General features: G+C 39.7%; 1 long non-coding RNA gene across 1 annotated transcript; it reads left to right on the top strand.

Annotated features, from left to right (window-relative positions):
• Window positions 1-13,677: 13,677 nt before the first annotated feature.
• LOC311497438 lies at window positions 13,678-17,410 on the top strand. Its single transcript, XR_014699381.1, has 4 exons — window positions 13,678-13,889; window positions 14,001-14,082; window positions 14,329-14,649; window positions 15,283-17,410. It is a non-coding gene; the product is annotated as an uncharacterized lncRNA (long non-coding RNA).
• The last annotated feature ends 4,946 nt before the right edge of the window (window positions 17,411-22,356 follow it).

Consider the following 22,356-nt stretch of genomic DNA (forward strand, 5'->3'; position numbering starts at 1 on the left):
CATTCTGTTTTGTTTTTTTGTTTTGTTTTTTTGCAATGCTTTTTGTTTTCTTCACTTCTTCTGTCAGCTTTTGTTGGCATCATCTGTGTTGGCATTTAGCTGTGGCTGCATTCCTTGTTTCATCTTCATGGTTTCTATTTGCTTGCGGGAATCGGAGGCACTTGTAGTTGTCAACATCTGCTGTGTTGCCCTGCGGTCGTTCAATCTCCTCTTCTGACAACCTTCCCTCCTCTTGTTACCATCTGACCACACTCAAGGATCACTGATGCTGTGGCATGTATCAGATTGTTGGTCTCAGCGGAGGTCATACGCTGTCATTCATTAAAACAATATCACCAAGCATCCTGGTTTGTCTCCAATGGGGGAAAAAATTTAATGAAAACACAAGATCCAAATGCTAATGGCTGTTGCAAACTGAGAACCCACAAGGCTGAAAAATGACTGGCACATACAGTAAACTGAATGCGTTTGATTTGTGTGCAGACCAAAGCGAGTCATTCTTTTGCAGTGGTTTGCACATGGCACTAAAATCTGCAGTGCTTATTTCGGATCAGTGGGGCGTTTCCTCCTGCTAATTGAAAAAAGCTTGGAAAGCACATCCAGCTTAGGATCAAATGCACTTCACCTACATACTCAGGTGAGTAAGAGCAGATTTGGCAGTTTTATGAATCTTACTGGTATATGCAATCTGAAATATAAGAGAAATTCTGAGAAATTTCACGCATGAGCTCCATTGTCCTTGTTTGACTGTAGGGTTGAGTTTTCAGTTCTGCAGTTATTCAGTAAATTTAGTAAAACCACCTTTATACAGAATACAAAAACACATCTACAATGGCTTTTGTAATGATATTTATGAGATTAGGAGTTCATTATTCAGTTATTTCAACAACAACAACAAAAAAAAGCTTTTTGTGGAAATAACTGAGCTTTTAGCTTTTTCACATTATTTTCAGAAAATCTGATTCCAAGATAACCCTGCATGATTATGAAAGGATTTAAAAAAAAAAAAAAAACTGGGATAGCTAAAGCAAGCATGGCTTTTCTTGGCTTACATACTTCTGTGTAGATGAGTGAAACTTAAAGATGCAGAAGTTGAGAATAATACAGTACAATTATAAATAAAACAATTTGAGGTTTGTGAACACAGTTTGATCATAGGTACAGACCAGGATTTTTTTTCCTCATCTCTCAGAACCCTCTAGTCCTATTCCTGCAAGTTGAAGCAGACAGCTGCACTAGAATCAAGATTATTTGCACTCTTTTGAAGCCTTTAAGAGCCTGTAGATTACGGTGAGTTTGATGCATAATGAGGCCACAGATGGCAAAGCACAATGCTCCTTAATGTCTCAATGTTCACGTAGCCGCTGCAGCTTTTTCTAACCACATGAGAGTCATTTCTGCAATAGTGTGACTTTATGTGCATCGTTTTAACGGCGGGCCATTTCCAACCACAATGTTGACTCCATTCATGCATTTTAAATGGAATGACCTTTAATTCACACGTTCCCAGAGAGGGAACCAATTATCTGCATTTATGGCTCAAAAACATCAAGCTTTAGTTTCATTGATCTGACGGGCTTTTTTGGTTTTCCCACTGAGGTGTTACGTAATGCTGATGAATTATTGAGGTTTTGAACAATCAGCCATTAACCTTTCCTTTCAACATTCTCTGTCAGTTACGCTTGCCAGCACTTTAAAATTTTGCATCCTTGTATTGAATCAATCTGGGTATAACAAGGGTATATTTAATTATTATATCAGTCTTTCTGTCACACGTTTATGATGAGGACTCAAAATACATTGCAAATTATGATGAAAAATAGATTAAAAAAATATGATTAATCTGACTGGCAGTCAAATTCAACAATCTGGGATAAATAGTTTGTCTACATGGATCTAAATGGTGATTTATTTAGTGAATAAATCTCTGGACACTGTAAAACAAACCAGTCAAAACCTTGTATCAGGTCAAAAACTCTGACATCTTTTTACACTGTGTGTTCTTATACCTGAACAACTTATTTTGCTGAATGCTGAACAGAATTTGTTGATCTGCACCCAGTGAATGTGATTGTGACCGTCGTTTACTGTCGCCAGAGTTAACTATGCTTACACCTGTATAGTTAATGGCTCATGCACAGTGTTTTATGCTTCCAGCAACAACAGCTAGGCTAATGGGTACCACTGAAGCCATGTTTACACAGAATCATCATGGAAAAGCCTTTTAATAATCCCTACCTGTGATTTCCTCATAGTGAGAAACCACATGGAGAGTGATTGGTAAGGTAGCTGAGGATGGATGAGTAGGAGGAGGTTCAACTCAGAGCAGCTAATTTAAAAAAGAGTAAAGAACGTTGAGTGGACAAGTTGCAAAGGGCCTGTGCCAGCTCAGAACTGATGCAAAACATTTTTTTTTTTTTCCTCGAGCTGGTGATTTGATGTGATAAATTATAAATTCCTGAGGACAGTCATTTAATGGATTGCTTGGACCTTATTAAATGCAATTTCTGAGATTTAGTTCAGTCTGGACCAGATTTCTGTCCAGTCCAAAATTGTGTAAAACTTCCTTCAAAACTATAAAAGCAGTTTGTCCAATTTCTGAGTGTTCTCGTTTTGAAGCCAATAAACCAATAAACTCTCCGACAGACATTACTGTAACTGTGTGCCAGCGGTGTGAGTGCAGATGGGGTCAGTTGGCGTGTTTATGAGTGCAGCAAAGCTTCCAGATCAGCTCATAAAAGTGAGTCATGCAATGGAGATTAAGACTTGAGGGCTCAAATAGAGGGCACAGACAGAGGAAGGAACAGCAGGGGAGTCGTATGTTTGTCTTGTCTGGGCAAGACTGTTAGGAGAATGCATATCATCAGTTTCCCATCTGAAGATGAAGCTTGTGGGTTAACTGGAATTACAGACAATGAGCTGTGAATTCAGACTTATGGAGGGACCACAAAGTCTTTAGACTATCTACTACTGTGAATATATCAGCCTCAACGTTATCATGAAGTTAGATATCTCAAAACGCCGCTGCAGTCATGTGAGCATTTCAATGAACAACTGTTGAAATGTTGTTCATAGAAAAGCTGTGAACCAAATGTATGCCCCAAATTTTGGAATAATACAGTAATAAATAGATACACAGAGGAAGAATCAGCAAATAAGACAAAGGTGAAAATAAAAACTGGAAAGGCAAAGGCAGGAAATAAAACAGATGTGTACACGGAAGGTCAATTAAAAACAGGAAACAAACAAAAACCCCAAACCACAACATGTTGAACTGCACAGAGAGGTTGTCACTTTACAACGATTAAAACAAACCACTGACAGGAGAAGTAAATAACATCTTGTGACAATACAATGGTCTGCTGGGAAACTTTTGGCATTCCTGGCATTCATGTGGATGTTACTTAGATATGTAGCACCCACCTAGACCAGACCAGGCACCCCCACCCCATAGTAATGACACTCCTTGATGGCAGCAGCCATCCCCAGCAGGATGCAGCCTGACACAGACACACACACACAAAAATAGTTTAGGAACGACTCAAAAAACATGAAGAACAGCACAAGGTGTTGACCTGGCCTCCAAATCACTAGATCCCAAACTGATCAAGTATCTGTGGGATGATCCACAGAGGCCCCTCCCCTCAACCCATAGGACCCAAAGGCCCCCACTAACAACATTCTGTTACCAGACACCACAGGACACCCTCAGAAGGCCCATGTCCATTCTCGGAACCGAATCCAAACTCTTTATCATCTGAGAATAAGCGAAGAATAAGCATTCTCAGATGATAAAGAGTTTGAAATTAAAGAAAGTCATTGCCAAGACCAAGGGCAATAAGATGCACAAATTAAGCCCATTCTTGGATGAAGAAGGTATCCTATGGGTGGGAGGACACCTAAGCCAAGCCACATTGCACCCACATGTGAAGCATCCAGCAATACTCCCAAAGAAGTCACGTATCAGCTTTACTCATTAAGCACTTTCATGAAAGAGTACATCAATGGAATGACGATCAATGAGCTGAGAGCAAATGGATGGTGGATCCTGGGGTGCAGTGGTGAAGTCTCGTCACACATCTTCAAATGCAGAAAGTACAGACATACTGAAAACCAAAGAATGGGTGACTTACAAAACAGAACAGAAGCAACACCACCCTTCACTTATACCGGCATGGACTGCTTTGGCCCGATCTGTGTTAAAGGAGGAAGGATCTCAAAAGATGTGGTCTCTTACTCACCTGTCTATGTTCAAGGGCTATACACATAGAGGTGATTGATGACACGACAACTGATGCATTTATCAATGCATTAAGAGCATTTGTTGCTTCAAGAGGAAATGTTAATCAACTAAGATGTGACCAAGGAACCAATTTCGTTGGTGCAAGGAGAGAGTTTAAAGAACTCATGAAAGGAATGGATCAAGAAAGAGTGAAAGCTCTAGGGTGTGAATTGCTGGTTTTGGCAACACACATACGAGTGGGAGGAGTACAGTTGGTGGATGTTTAATGACCAGTCAAGCCAGACAACGGGAATTTCGCCCAAGGAAATGGCTTTCAGTACCAATACAAAAGGCACGAAAGGAGCGAGAGATGTGGTTCCAGTTAAAATACACAAATGACAGAAATGTAAATAAAACAATATTTTAAAACACGGACTTAAGGGAAGGGAGTGCAACAACAGGGCTGGAGTTTACCAGTGGGGAGGCTAGGGTAATGAGGAGTGAAGGATCCCAGGAAGAGGAGACAAAAAAAATAATGAAAACCCAAGGGCTGCCAAAAATTCTAAAAGATAATTCACAAAGGAAACAAATAGACAAGAATTCCACATAATCAAAAATTATGGAAAGCAGCTGCAGTAAATTTACATACCCACAGGCAGCTGAACAAATCAAACCACTTCCAACGTAAGGAAAAGAAACCAAACTACAATTTTGTCAAACAGCAAAACTACTAATCCAAAAGCAAAACGAGATCCTCATTAACCAAGAATCAAATCAAACGAATAACCAAAATAAAGGAGTTAACCCAACACCGAAGTGAGCAATCCAGCAGGAAGGCCAAAGCACAGCGAAGTAAAAAAAAAATTGCAAAACTGTGTAATTCAAGACAAATTTCACAAAGCAGCATCCTGTAATTTAAAATTGTGTCTATATTTATATTAATGCAGAGGCTGAGAGACCAATTAACACAAACCTTACATACCGATCAGGCAGTGTCAAATCGTGGAGAGGAGCAGAGGGCTTCATGCTCTGCTAGCTGTATTAGCAAACGCAGCTGACTGCTGGCCATGCGCATTTGATCTGGGATTCCCCCGCAAGCCAGTCACGTATGGACAGTGTCCGACGTCGGACAGCAGTAAATGCAGTGACATGCAAAATCTGAAATTACATGCACAAAGACTGAGCAAGGCAGCTACTGCCACATTACCTGCACAGACCAATACAAAAAGTTGTCACTCTGCTTCAGGCAGACTGAGGTATGTTTTCCTGAAATTCCATGTTAAATGGTGAGTAGTAGGAAATGTTTCACTGAGAGGTTGAAGTGCACTATTTTATTTTGTAGCAGTAGTATTTTATTTTGAAAGTGCCTTGTTAATTGGCTAGTAAAGTTACTTGCTAGTCAGTTTAAGACTAAGCTGTTTGTGACACAGCACATCAAAGAACAGAGAGGAATAGAAGAAGGCTTGATGCAGAAAAGACTTGTGCCTGGTGCTGCTCTACTGACAGTTTGTATATTCTGCCTAGCGTCATTATGGAAATGAACGTTTTCCTCCATCACTAATGCTGTCCCTGTCGTAATTGGTGGTGCTGTAATAATGTAGAGTGTCCCAGAATGCAACAATGTTCTATGTCACCAGATGCTTTTGACCGTGATCCTAACTAGGAGTTTAGATCTTACCACAAAGGTGCATAATTTTACCATTTCACATCTGATATTTTCAACTGAATTTATTGTTTATATTGGCAACTAAACCTTAACAGCAAGTCAAAGAAGCCAATGTAGAAGCATAGAGGCCCATGACTTGAGCTGGAAGTGGGCCGCAGATCCCCTCCCTCAAATTCATAGATCAGAAAGTAACAAACCCAACAGTATGACTCTCAAAACAGATTTCATAGTTCGTAGAAAAGTGCTCTAAAACTACATGCTAATCCGAATGCTTATTCATGAATTAAAAAATAAAATGAATTGTACTGGTGTGTTTACCCGGACTACATTCTTCACTATATGTTCTCTATGCAGGTGTTTATATGTGTCTGAACACGTCCTGAAATAAGAAACATTTTAGCTTGCTTTGAAAACCTGCCAGACTTTGTAGGAAAACCACACACATTCATCATCCCACGCTGCTTCTCACATCACAGCTAAATCCTACAATCATTGCCCTGCAGAGATCCCTTGAGGCAGCCCTGTGACAGTTAGGGACAATTGGCTCAAATTCATTTGAGTGGCTTGTTTACTACCTGCTCAAGCCACTGCTCAAATGGCTTCACTTCTTTCACTGAAAAAACAAGTTCTCTACAATTTAGATGCTTGCACCTATTCTCCTACATTCCCCTCGTTAACAGCTCTTGTCGCAAGAGACACTTGACTGCATCGCGCCCCATTTTGGCTAATGGTTAAAAAAGGGAGAAAAAGAATGAAAGCTTTAATAATAACCAGTAGAAGAAAGAGTTAAAGTCTGAGTGAGCCAAAGGTGTGTGAGTTTAAGGTGTGTCAGCGGGAGTGAGGAAAGGCAAACAAAGCTGGCAGACAAGCAGTAAATGCAGTGACATACAAAATCTGAAATTACATGCACAAAGACTAAGCAAGGCAGCTACTGCCACATTACCTGCACAGGCAACGGTGAGCCGGAGGAAGTGAGGCAAACAGGAAGTGGGCAGACATCAGAGCCAAAGAGCAAGAGGCCGCAAAGATGGACGACGTCCCCCTATATAGGGTGGCCCCATGCACTGATTGGTTAATGGGGGTTAGAGGGGAGCAAAGCAGCACACTCACCTGAGAGCCAGGATGGGGCATCTCATCCTGCTACATTATGAACATGCCAGCAGCAAGTCACATGGGAGGACGTTCCTGTATGAGGTTATGCCCTATCATTAACAGCGGACCATTCACCGCTGAACATTTGAATGACACATCCGGATCTGAACCTTTAACTCCGAAACATATCCTTACAATGAAGCCCACAATCATTCTACCTCCCCCTGGACAATTTGTCAGAGAAGACACTGTATCTTCAAAAAAAGGTGGCGCCGAGTGTACTTGGATAATTAGTTTTGGATTCAATGGAAGACGGAATATCTTCTGAACTTACAACCAAGACTAAAGTGGCACCAAAACAAAAGGAACTTGAAGGTCAGCGACATTGTCCTACAAAATGATCTGGCACCATGCAACGAATGGAGGCTGGCCAGAGTCACAGAAGTCTATCCAGGGTCTGATAGTAGGGTGAGGAAACTGAGATTCCTTGTTAGTGAAACCACATTTGACAAAAAGGGAAACCCACAACTAAAACAGTGTTACTTGACAGATCCATACAAAAGGTTGTCACTCTGCTTGAGGCAGACTGAGGTATGTTTTCCTGAAATTCCATGTTAAATGGTGAATAGCAGGAAATGTTTCCCTGAGAGGTTGAAGTGCACTATTTTATTTGTAGCAGTAGTATTTTATTTTGCATAAGCATAGAGGCCCATGACTTGAGCTGGAAGTGGGCCGCAGATCCCCTCCCTCAAATTCATAGATCAGAAAGTAACAAACCCAACAGTATGACTCTCAAAACAGATTTCATAGTTTGTAGAAAAGTGCTCTAAAACTACATGCTAATCCGAATGCTTATTCATGAATTAAAAAATAAAATGAATCGTACTGGTGTGTTTACCCGGACTACATTCTTCACTATATGTTCTCTATGCAGGTGTTTATATGTGTCTGAACACGTCCTGAAATAAGAAACATTTTAGCTTGCTTTGAAAACCTGCCAGAAGTTGTAGGAAAACCACACACATTCATCATCCCACGCTGCTTCTCACATCACAGCTAAACCCTACAATCATTGCCCTGCAGAGATCCCTTGAGGCAGCCCTGCAACAGTTAGAGACAATTGGCTCAAATTCATTTGAGTGGCTTGTTTACTACCTGCTCAAGCCACTGCTCAAATGGTTTCACTTCTTTCACTGAAAAAACAAGTTCTCTACAATTTAGATGCTTGCACCTGTTCTCCTACATACCCCTCATTAACAGCTCTTGTCGCAAGAGACACTTGACTGCATCGCGCCCCATTTTGGCTAATGGTTAAAAAAGGGAGAAAAAGAATGAAAGCTTTAATAATAACCAGTAGAAGAAAGAGTTAAAGTCTGAGTGAGCCAAAGGTGTGTGAGTTTAAGGTGTGTCAACGGGAGTGAGGAAAGGCAAACAAAGCTGGCTATAAACCTGACCTAGAAAAGTGCTGAACTGCGATCCAAGGCTGTTTTCATAGAGACATCAATTACATGCCTATATGATTTACTGTCCTGCAGTCTGGGATAAATTCACCACGAACACCGTACTGTGCATTTTCCTGTCAGATAAATGGGAATTCATGAAGAGCTGACTAGTTTATGGTGAGAGGTGATTGCTTCATAAAGTGCACGTAAATCTTTTATGTTTCTGCTATTAGCAAACAACATAGTTTTCAATATGTGATTCATGACAAGCCAACAAGATCATCAAGAGACAGTGTGTTTGCAAAGACCAATAATCATTCAGAACATCCGGGTTAAATAAGCATAATAACAGCCGTAGTTCACACCCTGTTTTGAGGTCACCATAAAAAGTTCCAGAGATATCGCAAGTGATTTTAAATGCCTTATCTGTTATGAGTCACCGCCTTCTCTGGAAATCCCTTAAATCTTCTGCACGCTTTCACTTCATAAGTCCACTTGCCTTTGTTTTAGCTATGTTTTAGATACACCATGACCAGGATAACGGGAACTACACATACAGTACATACTGGTAATAGGGGCAGATAACCCCTTCTATCTGTGTATGCCTAAACAAAAGGGTTGGTTGAAAATGGTTCAACCACAAATAACGCAGCAGGTTTTAAATGGAAACATGCAACTTTTAGAGTAGAGGCAGTAAGTGCTTGCAAAGCTTAGATTCTTGAAATCTCATTGAGGCTGAGCTCTAGTGGAGTGTGGGGTGGCTCAACAGCTATAGAGAATTAGATACGCAAGAATTATTAGTGCAGCTTGGACGAGCATCTTTAATGCTCTGGTGTGCTGAAAGATCAACAGCTCATGTAATGCAGTAATCTCAGAAACCTTGTTGCTTCAGTTCTGTGGTGTTTGTTCTACAAAAGTCATTTAAGCAGTGAGCTCCATAATTCATGTTATCCATTAAGCTTGTTCAAATCATTTTGTATTGAATGTAATTAGAAAAAAAAAAAATCATGTAATCCTTTAACTTCACCAACTGCCAAACTTGCAACTGAGTTTACCTGTGAAACCAGTATAACAACATGTCTGATTCAAATCTGATCCAAAGGCAACAGGACTTGGTTGAGCTGTTGCTGAACACCTTCAGTGGTTTGCCAGTCATTCTGTAAATCCTGCTAATGCCACAGCTAAAACTCTGTATTAAGGCTAATCTGGTCTGCAATTAAGTTCGGGATAAAATCCGACATGCTGTGTAACTGAGCTGCAATGCTGCCTCCATGTAGGGCGGCGAGGACCTCAGTGTTTGACATGTTGCCCCCCGGAATTTGAGGCCGTATTATTTCAAGTATAGCATCTAAGTTTGTGTAATGCATGTGTGTAGACACATAGCCAGAGCCGGATTACAGACGGGGCAAACATGACACCGCTGCGGGGCTGCAGATCCCTCTTGGCCTAAACGCCCATGATTAACGTGGTGTCATTTAGCTTAGTTTAACTGCAGTTTTTGGAGGCATACTGTATATTCCACTGAAACACAACATTAAGTGAAATGTTAGGGGTCTACATGTGTATGTGTGACTTTTGATAACAGCATTATTTTCATTTTCATATTTTATTAATGATTACATTCAATTCAGTTCAATTTTATTTTATTTATATAGCGTCAATAACAATACAAAATGTCTCAAGACGCTTTACAGCATCTGGTCACCTTGAGCAGAACCCAGCTCATATGTTTACTACTAGAAAAGAGAGAAGAGAGAGGATAGGAGGAACGAGATAAACATACATCTGTCATAGATACATATGACAAAAGTGTAGATGTAGAATCTGATAATGTTACATGACAGTTTGAGAATATAAGAGGAATCATAGGCAGGTTGGACAATTGTTCATTCAGGTAGGAGTGGATAACTGCAGGAGGCCATGAAGACTGGGCAGGTTGATGGGGAGGGGAGAGAGGGAGACACAGCAATTAACATGCTATACAGTAATAGCACATTCCTATTTCTATGGGTAGTTTTCCAATACAACAATATAGCAATACTGTTTCCAACCGCTCTCTTGCTCCTTTCACTGTCTCCCAGCAGCTGATAAACAATAAACTCTGCTCCTCTGGGATCCTGATCACTCCCTGTTTCCTCTGGGAAGCATTTAAAGGATATCCCTAATATCATACTGATATACTGAACAATCACAGAGTTGGTTTCTGGGTAAGATAACATTCTTTGAAAAAATGCAGCCAAAGAAAGATGGACTCTCCAATGTTTCATTTAGCAGCAGTAGCACACTGAGATTGGGAGTTTTAGTCATTCAGCATTAGCATCTGCCTTTTGATTTTACTTCTCTGCGTGACTCACTCTATTTGGGTTGGTGGAAATTGATTTATGGATACTTTATGGTATGATCGTCAATGGTCGTCAATTACCTGCACAACAATGACTTTACATAAATGCACGTGTACAGTAGTAAATGCTCGGGTACATGCAGATAACAGAGACACTGAAAGCACAGCTGATATGTTGTCCAGAGGCTTCACTGTGGATTAATCTGGCCATAAACATGCATGGGTAAACTGTTTAATTTAGATATATACCATACGGTTAGCACAGCAGCAAACAATTTAAAGAATAAGTAAAATGGTAATTACTGTATGGGAGCTATGGCAATGATGTTTTGTGAAAAACTAAAGGCAATCTGGATTATGAATGAATAACAGTTCCATTATGATAAGATTAACATTTTGAAAAATACCAGTTTGAGTAATAGGTGGTGTGGCTCAGTCAGCAGATAGAGAAATTAAAAAGTGTTATCTGATTAAACTGGGGAGAGCTACAACGGCTGTATCAGCTGCTAGAGGAAACAGTAATGGCATAAATGTGTGGCACCATTAGAAATTGGTCTAAATTACAAATGGAGTCAGTTGAGATGTTATGGAAGAAATCTTGAGTATGAGTTAATACATGGACTTTGAGATAAGCAGCCCTTCATTCTTATCATAAAAGGCTAGACAATAACAATAAAAGGAAAATAACTTGATTACACGTGGATAAAGTTCATGTTACATTACAGTAAATAACTGGTATCATTGATTTACATTCTTGGCAGATTCAGACTGTGAAGAGCAGTAAAATACTGTGATTTTGTTTCTGGATGAACTGTGATTAAATGAAAAAAAGTCCTATCCCAGCAGAGAATAGCTCAAACACTGAAGAAGATCCACTCATAGCTCAGAGCTGGACTGAGCTCTGGAAGGCTGCAACGCCAAGTTCTGGCTACAGCACTCAGTGAGCTGTGCACAGTTATGAGTTGGAGAGGCTGTAGAAAACTTGCTGCCGGGTATCTGCCCGCGCCAGCAGGTAGAAGACAGAACAGAAAAACCAACAACTGTCACAATTTGTCCACTTGGCTTGGGAAAATAAAACTGATAAGCTGATGAAGTTAATAGTTAAGCTGCATACCAGGAGCCAGCACAAATGCTGCTTTGCTGTGTTGAACCAAATAGACGTGTGGGTCTGCCACAGCTAGGACATGAAGATAAGATTTTATGTAGAACATGCATGTTAAATATCCATCTATAAAGGAATAATACAGTTATGGTGCTGACAGTACTACAGCACGGAAGGCCCTTTAAAATATTACTTTTTCTACATACACACAAAAAAGATCCATAAATGTATTTCTATTTCACCAGGTTTACTATCTAGGCATTCCAAGAGTTATTTCGTTTCACACATAAACTGTATAGTCCTGTGGGACTTCTGGTGTGTATCTTCCTAATTCATATGTAATATAACACTGGAAGCAACTAGTAGATTGAAATATTCTCACAATGTAAGGTGTAAGTGTGGGATTGTGCTGCTGATAATGCTAAACTTTAAGATACAAACAAACATCAAGACACTGTTTTTCCCCCATTAAATTTCATTATATATGTATCTTTTTCTCTTCTTTATGTATCTTATCTTTATGTACCCTAATTTCCCCACGGGGATGAATAAAGTCTTATCTTATCTCTCTTCTACAGAGTTGGTAAAACTTTAGTGTGAGTCCCAGTATTATTGCTGAGTGTGGCAAAAACTTCTCAGAGCGGCTGGCATGGCAAATAGTAGTCATCATGAGGTCACATCCTGTTTCTCTTGCATCAAATTACTAACTAAAACAGAACTTAAAAAAGGAAAATGGGCACTTGAGTATACATTAGCATTATACCTAAAATGAGAGAAACCATCGTTGACAAAAATGTATTTGACGTGCATTTTAGTGTTTTAGTTTGGCCCCAGCCCCATCCAATCTAATATGGAGGAGGTGGAGCTTATGACCTATACTGTAGCCAGACACCAGGGGGATCTCTATTTGATTTGGCTTTTGAGCAGGTGTACCACCATCCATCTTTCTTTACAGTCTATGGTTTCACGTAGTTGCAGAACATACATACATGCCCGCTGACAATTAGCTGTGGCCTCTGCAATGTGTTCGTTGCCAGTACTACTAGTACTACTAGGTATCACTGTACCATTAGACTCCTAAGACCACTATTTACACTTTGTGTGTTTACATTAAGTTAACAAACCTGTCTCTTCTCTTAAGTAGGACCACAAGTATCACAAGTAGTTGTAGATGCCAAAACGTAAAATATTTTTTTTGCTGATTTAGCATTGCATTCCTATATCACTTTTTGATTCATGATGAACATTAAAGACATTAAAACAAAAATATAGATGCAGTGGTATAGATGCAGTATTTCAGTTATTTTCATCCCATTTGATAAATATATATCATATAGCATGGAGGAACAATAAATAAAACAATAAAAAAAAGGGTGTAGGATAAATCTGAGTGGGTAATATGAAGGTAAAAAACACGAGTCGGTGCATGAAAGAATCCACCATTGACCTGTGCGTATGTTTTACTGTACTCGATCTCACTGTTGCATGCCTGTTAAAGTGTTTCCCATAAAAATGAATCATGTCATTACAATGAAGTCCTTAACTGAAAGATAGCGGCTCTTTGGTCGTGGTATCAAAGCATTTCCCTTGTGGCTATTGCCGTGGTGTTTGAGCAGTATTAAACTGTCATAATGACCTCATGGGAAAAACCTAAATCAAAGTCAAAACAGGGCAGCAGAAAACTGAAGCAGCCATTCAAGGTTCTTGTACAAGTCACAGCTTGTACTATATGAATAGATCTTCCAGTCTGTCTGTTTCTCTCTCTCTCTTTTTTTTTCCACACACACACCCACCCACACACACACACCCACACACACAGCACACTTCCTTTCCTATGCTCCATACACTACACACCCTCTACAGCGAAATGTCCAGCCTTCCTGGTTTTCCCACCTTATAAAAAGCCAATGATTAACTTTCTTTCCTCAGAAGTTTATCGAACAATATATCTACTGACGCCCCGTTTGGACTCGTTTGAGATTACAAACAATAAGGAGCAGAGGAGAATCAAGAGTCCTTCAGAGGTAAGTTTTGCGTAAATGTGAGACTTAACAACCATGTGGGAAATACCTCAGCCTGCTAAGATCCAAATGTGTATTCTTTGCATTTTAATTTGATGGTTCTGCGTGTTGCAGTGAAATGCACAAGAGCTGACAATGGGTTTTACAGCATTGCATGTGCTCTGGTTTCTACTGGCATTCAAGTTTACAACACCAGGTATGTAAAACTATCCTAAAATACTTATTTGTTCAACAGAAACGTTTTTATTTCTGTCATTTTTTTCTGGTGTGTATCTTCCTAATGTATATGTAACACTGGAAGTAACTAGTAGATTGAAATATTCTCACAATGTAAAGTGTAAGTGTGGGATTGTGCTGCCCATAATGCTAAACTATACATACAAAACATCAAGACACTGTTTTTCCCCATTCAGTTTCATTATATATGTTTCTTTTTCTACAGAGTTGGTGAAACTTAGTGTGAGTCCCAGTATTACTGCTGAGTGTGGCAAAAAAGTTACTCTAACGTGCAACGTATCTTCATCTCTGGATGGACTATCAATCAAGAAAATGAAATGGTTAAAAGACAATACATTATTATGTCATGTGGACAGTACAAGAGCAATCGTCCAAAGAACACAAGACGACTACTTTTGTGATTATAAAGATGGACAACTGTCCCTTGTCATTCCAAAAGTTAATCCTCTGATGATCGGAAACTACATCTGCGCAATACAATCCAACATGGGAGCACCAAATGAACAGACCAGTATAGCTCTAAAAGGTCAGTCCAAATTTTAGATATATCTTTTTGTAAAATTGCTGTCAGAAATGTGCAAAATACAAACACATATTGTGTCTGTCTTTGAACTCTATACATGTGCTGAATGTCTTTCCTTCCTCTGCATTAATCCTTCACCTTGGAGTAGTTTTTCCTAGTCTTTGTCTTTCCTGCCTTTGTTTCCAAATAAAAACAAATCCGTGTGAAAGGATTAAGTCTTTTGAAATGGAATGTGATATTCATAGTTATGTTTGCAAGTTTGCAATGGTTATGTTTGTTATTTTATCTGAGGTTCATTCTCTCTACTGGAGTATTGAACTGTGTTTTTGGAGCATTAGAATCCATGGGATGCTAATAATGATTGTAGGTACTAGTCAAATCCTAAGATACTACCACAAAAAACAAATCATGGCTTGTGAAAATCTTTAGAATTTGATTGGAAAATACATGAAAATATAGTCAATAATGGTCGTGTAGTATAAGAACTATAATGCCCATATGAGGTGTCCATATGCCTCTGTGACACCCATAATTCCTGATAATTGGTTAATAATAGATCTGATGGGATTTTCATGATGGCACAAATGCTTTGAACGCCAATCACATTTTAATACTGTTTTCATATCTTCCCCTCAGAGTGTTGTGGGAAACCTGAATGCATTTTAACCAGTAGCGGTCCAACCTGTACCTTCAGCCATGTCTACCCAGACGGAGATGTACACTGGTTTCAAGGCTTCCACAACCTCTCAGCTGGGTCTCTGAGACACAACACTCTTAAAAGTATTGATCAGCATGGTTGGATGACTATCTATAGTTCCCTGGAGGGAACAGGTTCAAGTGAGCCCTACAACTGCTCCTTGAGGAGCACCAGATCTGATAGATACATTGCAAGTACTCTGGTTCAAAACCAAATGGCAGTCCGTGATAGACCCACACGCAGCTATGGAGTCAGATTACAGGAATCTACAAAGACAATATTGTGTATGTTAATCTTACTAACTGTCACACTGAAATAAGTGATTTGCTAAGGGTACATCTATGTCATGGTATGTGATCGGGGTGAATCAATTACGTTAAGATGAAGCAACAATTAACATCTATTAGGAACAATTGGGTACGAAGATGTATTTGATTTTTATTCAACAATGCTAACCGTTAATTGTTTCATCCTGGAAGGTTTATTATTCTTACTTCTAGGCTGAAGGGATAACAAAGGAGCCCATAACAATTACACTGTATGAACTCTTTGTTGTTTAGGTACAGAAGTTTCATTACATTCTTTCAGAAAATACACTCCCATGAAGCACACATTCATGTAACTGCAAATGGTTAAACTAGTCTGCCTGGCTGCTGGTTTAGTTTTGAGATACAAACCTTTAAAACCACTGATTATTTTTAGGAGTGTGTATTTGTTTCTAAGAATATGAGAGTAAAAAGATGTGTCTGCAGCGCCCTTCCTAAAATTTCTCTCAGAAACAGACAAGCATTTGAGTTTGAAATATCAAACAGCAGGGCACATGAGTTGTCAGTCACGCAGGAGATCTGTCAGTGATTTGTAGGTAGATGCTGCCCCCTGGTGAGCTGATTGGTTAGTGATCAGGCTATCTGTAGGCAGTGGGCTGCACATAGGGGTCAATATGGGTGTAAATAAAGAGTTGATCCACCTAAGTTTAAGCTGTAGTCTTATGCAGCCATGCAACAAGATTTGGTTTGGCTTTCTGTGAAATGTTTTCTAGTGATTCCAATGCAGATCCAGTGAAAACTAAGATAACGACAATAACAGGAAATTGTAATGCTCTTTAATCTGAGCACCACGACTGAAATTTCCTTCTCTTTCGTTGAGTTCCCTGTGCAATTATAACACAAAACGTGACCTCCAGCACGCACTGGGACAGTTTGCGGACAAGTGTGAAGCGGTTGTTATGAGGATCAGCACTTCCAAGTCAGAGGCCATAAAGCTCTGCCAGAAAACAATGGGTTCCAGGTTGGGAGTGAGTTCCTGCCCCAAAACGAGCAAACCCAGAATGCTCGCTAATGGGGTCACTGAATCAGTGCCACGCTGAGGACAGTGGAGCATTTAGCAACACAGTTCTGTGGTAGCGATCCCGTGGGTAAACTAATTCAAGTCACCTTGACTCTTCCAGAGTGCATGGATGCATCCAGGCATCCAGAAACATGCAGCCAGAGGACATTCAATTCCTAGAAACTATAACCTGATTTGCTAGTTGCCTCACCCTAATCTTTCCTTTCAACTAAGATGCTGTGATTTACATTATGGGGATCAAAGGTGAAAAGATTTATGTCTGATGTATGAATATTTGTGTTTTCTTAAGAGCCTATTTTTAATTCTGATAATTTACAAATGTAGATACGTACCAAAATAATTTACACTCATGGTCACGAAGTAATGCTTTTTTTTTTATTTTTTATTTTTAGTCGACTCTTCAATTCATACTAAGAGTATACTTCTGCAGTGTTCATATGGCATATTCCTGTGTGTGATATGTTTATTTCCTGCTTAATCATGTAAATGGTTTTTTTGTTTGTGTGTTTGTTTTTTTTAAATAAATTATTGTAATTATTATTGATTGTTTTTCTTTTAGGGAGAGTAAATCACAGAGTTATTAGCATGGCACATGCTAACATGGAGGACTATTACTTTTCATATTTGAGATTTACGCTGATTGGTAATTAATGTACATTAAAAAAATACATGTAATTAATTAGTGCTGTTATTTATTAAAAGGTGAAATAAAGAACATTTACAATGCACATTTTCTGTCATTATGTGATCTGCTGTGGCTGGGACTGTACCTCATTTATGTTGCTTTCATCTTATGCATCTAATGTTGAGAAACAGCCAACACGGACAAGAACTGAACCTCTATTTAAATAAATTACTAACAACTACCTCTGCTGATGAAGGGATCTGCCAAAGTAAATCCACGTTATGGACTATGATCAGGGCTTATTTATTTAATTCATTAATTTCAGAGATGAGTAGGGAAAGATCTGCAAGAATTACAACAGCATATTGAATAAACGGAGTAAGGCGACAGCGCTCTTAGTGATTCATCCTGCGTGGTCCAAAGGTTTATTATTCTTCACATACTATCAAAATCACCTCACTGAATGACCCCAGAGTTGAGAGTGTAATTTATAGCCCAAATATTCAAGTGAAATCATATTTTCTTCTGAACAACAAATGGCATCAGTGTCTCTTTGTAGACTTGTATTACTCACTTGCTACCACAAGGTGGATCAAGTTACACATAATAGTCATCCTCTGGACATTAATGTTTGCACTCTGTTTTAATAGTAATGTTTGACACACTGCAAAAGGCTCAGGTTTCCTACAGACAAATTGCACCATTAATATGTTATGTTGGTGAAATAGTTGAATAAACTCAGCTTTTATGTGTGAAATCCGTTTATGTATGGATTTATTCTGAGTCATGTTGGTGTACCTGACCTGCAGGATTTTCTCAGTTACCTCAGAAAACATGTTTTCTGTCTTGTTACATCATCTCTTAATGTTTGAAGTTTGCTTCTCCTGTGAGCACCTCATCAGGGCAAAGTACACGGAGGGGGGTAGGGGGTGTTCGGACTGTTCACTGAGATGTGCAAGTGTGTACAGGGGCTTTGGGTCATGTTCCCATGGTAACTGAGAGATGTCTCACTGTGTGCCCTTGCTTCGTGTGTGTTTGTGCATCTGTGGGTGTGTGTTACTTACCAATTATCCCAGTAGGCTGTTATCTCAGGGAGGTATACACCCTGTCAGCTGGGTGGTCAATGGTCAGGTGAATGTCCACAGCTGGTTGCACCGTATACAAGAGTGGGGGGAGGGCCGAGGTGGAGGGATCAAATGAGACCAGATAAGAAGCAGACTGACCAACAAACAGCAAGACAGGATGGACAGATGGGACAGAGACAGGGACAGGGGGATGGAAAGAGGAGATAAAAGCCAGATTATGTCAACAAACAGCCGAGACTTATGTGAAGCGCTGATAGCCTGTTACCTAACGTTACGGTAAATGGGAGCTGGCTTGGGATTAATTGCCCCGAGAGCTGATGTATGCAGTGCTCCGTGTTGTTGGTAACAGTCGTTGCACTGTTTCCGTAGACCTGAATGTTTTCTTTCATCATTTAAAAGTTTAAAATGCCCCAAAGCATAAACACTTTGCATAACCCTCATACACAACTTTAGTTACAATTTATAAAACACACAAACTTACTTAAAACACACATTATTTGTTCACAGCCTGCAGCATTGCATGCCATTTAAATAAAAGCACTAAACAAAATCTATTCAGTAAGTAAACGTCCATAATCTCATTTTCCTGAATGACCCAATGTCAGTGTTACGATACTTAACTCATGATGCGGAGAATATGGAGGATGAAAAACAATGTGTCTGTGTAATAAGGGGCCATTAGCTGAGATGAATCTGCAGAGAATTATCAACCAAACATGCAGCTTTGACTTTATACAGCAGTTAGTTGTCCAGTCGGCAACTGACCGGAGACACAACAAAAAAGTTTAGCTGTATGCATTAAGAGCAACTTTAGTCTGGCATGTACACAGTTTATAAAAACAACACAACAATGCAGTGGAGAGCAAGTGTGTTTCATATATCAGTGAAGGTAGAAGGATCCCTCCTATCTATCTAAGTCACTGCGGATCAAATGATTACAGGTAGAAACAAAAAGCACCGTGTTAAGTGTATTATATAAAGTGCTGGTTGCTTATCTACACAACGTTTCCTAAGAAGCCAGCTACATGCTAGCTCGCATGGGCTGACACACCTACAGTGACAAGCAGGAAGCGTTTGAATTTTTTGTGATTTGTGTCAGTCCGTTTTCATGACAGCTTTTGCAGTGTTTTCGGCTCTAGCAGGAAGCTATTTTCAACACACACACACACTTAGCGCCTAGCTGATGATTAACAGCTCCATAGTGTTTTGCAGCTGAAGTGCTAAATCTTTCCTTTGGGAGTCGGCAGAAACAATAAACAGCGCTAAAAGAGCTGATTGTTGGTACATTTATCAGGAGTCAGAAGTGAAAATATTTAACTATATTCAATATATATTTAAAGATAAACTTACCCAAGTACAAATACGGAGGTGCTGGAAAAGGATTTAAAGTAAATTAAGGCAAACACCTTTATATGGGATGCTCCCTTTCATTGCTATTATATTAACAGATTATTATGATCAGTGTTTCCATGTAATCATTACTTTTATGGTGTAGTTGGATAAAACTTAACAATTTCTGTTTGTATACTGTCACATTATTCTGATAGCAGCTGAAGTGAATGTAAATTTAAAATCATAATTATTACTTTACTTTCTGAAATATCGTGCAAGAAAAGTAAAAAAACAGCAGGTAGAGCGCTTTAGCAAATCTGTTTAGCTCCTTTCTGAAAGCGACAACATCCTTTTACAACTTCACTTCTTTCCATCTGTGGGTCATAGCTACAACTACATGTAAAGCAGTGATGGCTCAAACACCAAATGCACAGTAATGCGTGTATACATTCTGTAAATATCTCAGGCGACAGCACAGGAGGTGTAATTAAACACCACCTTCCTCCTCTGCACCATTCATGTTGTAATAGCAGATCAGAGAGCACCGATGACTCAAACGTCTCTTCTGCTGCCAGCACTGACTTCATTTTAACGCAGATTTTTCTCTGAATTTCTTCCACAGGGTTGGTAGAGGACACTGCCAGTGCCATACAGTGTGGCTCTATAAATCATTGGTTGCTTTATAGAGATCAGTACATGAATAGCTCAGTGGGACAGGTATGAATAACAATAAACATCAATTTACACTCTTAAATGAAGCACTAGTGCAGATGCTCCAGGTATTCACAGCAGTCACAGACAGGCAATACAGCAAATACTGTGAATGCAAGAGGAAATTCTTCATCTGAAGACACACTGCCTTGAGGAAGCCTCCCAACAATCATGGTGTGAAGTCTTCTTAGTGCCATAAAGGGTATTATTAAATGGTTGAAGACACACCCTTCACACGTCTAGGTGTTACAGCTAAAAAAAAATAGGGGTTGTCAGCATAACAACATTTTGACCGAACCTAAAAGTTGATGTAATTTATCCGCACTTGATCATGTTTTTTTCCCCCCTCTCAGCCTGCATCATTTTGATCCCTCTGATACAGAGACAAGTAAGGATGGTCAACGGCCTAGAGAGCACACGTTGATGTCCATGTTCCCTCCAGTAAGGGTGACTATTATGACTGGGAGCCAAAATAAGAACACCTGATTTTCTGAAGAGCACGCCAGTGAGCCACGATTGTACAGAGACATTTCACACTTTAACTGGATGGTGTATTTATGCAGCTCACAGATAATATCCAGTCGTGTTTGCTTAGCTGTGTGTGTGTGCGCGTGCGTGTGTGTGTGTAGAGTTTCATGTAACTGCAAGCCTTGGTTTCCCCGGGAGACCACAAATGCTCACAATCCTCACCTCTCAGATAGAGCTCTCATTAACATAACACTTTTCACTAAATCTCAGTGACAGATCTTATGTAACTACTAGTGCCACTAATCACAATATGGAGCAGATGTTTTGATTTGTCACAGTTCACACCAAAAACATGTCAAACCATTAAAGTTTAAAATGGATTTTCTCCATACAAGTGACACAGTTCATTCAGTAATACACAGGATAAGATGTTATAATCCCTTGTGCCAAAATCCCAGGCAAAACACATTTAGAGGCCCTGTTTAGCTAAGAGACCCTACCAAACCTATGGTCATATAATATGACAATTAACCTATAATCTACATAAACTAAGTAAAAGCTGCTGGCTTGTAAGCCCATTGAGCAGCATAGTTCAGACATTGTAAAACATAAACTAACTAAACGTTGCTGGCTTGTATGGCCCGCTCAGCAGCTAACCATAGCGTAACATGAAGACAACAGCAGTATGCGGCATGTCATTGGGGTTTTCAAGTGGGCACCTCCCTTCACCGATGTTTCGTTAAGTTAGGCCCACGACACCTCGAGAAGGCTTAACAGTGACTTCCAGCGTCCTGGAGTCACCCCCCTCCACACCGCCACTGCACAACCCTGTTTCCCTCACCATTCGATGTCTATCAACAGCTAATATAGTAACTAATAACCACGAGCCAAACAAACAAATCTACCATGATTCGCCCCGTTGATAGGGTTGCCACCTTTCAGAAATGAAAATAAGGGACGCCCACCACGGCTCCTCGGGGCCATGACCACCACGGGCCGACTCCTGTGGGGCAGGGTGCCCGCAGCAGTGGTATGTTTTATTTTGTGCTGGTGTTTTTAGTAAAGGGGTGATCAAGAAAGCAATTAGTCATATTTAAAGCTTGAAATGCTTTATTAACAATAAACTATGGAAGCCCATTTCCGCCACTTGATGAAAAAAAATATGAGACACTAAGTCATAATTATGAGATAGCTAAGTCATAATTATGAGATACTAAGTCAAAATTATGAGATAGCTAAGTCATAATTATGAGATACTAAGTCATAATTATGAGATACTAAGTCATAGGTATGAGATACACTTTTGCTGTGTCTTAAAGTCATACTTAGGCTAAAACGAAAATGGATGCCATTATTGAGGACTACTTCAGATGTGGATTCACAAATAGGGAGATTTTAACCTTACTGGAAGAAAGACACAATATTACGTTAAGCCTTCGGACGCT

The sequence above is a fragment of the Chelon labrosus genome, assembly GCF_963514085.1.
Source record: "Chelon labrosus genome assembly, chromosome: 2".
Classification (NCBI taxonomy): domain Eukaryota; kingdom Metazoa; phylum Chordata; class Actinopteri; order Mugiliformes; family Mugilidae; genus Chelon; species Chelon labrosus.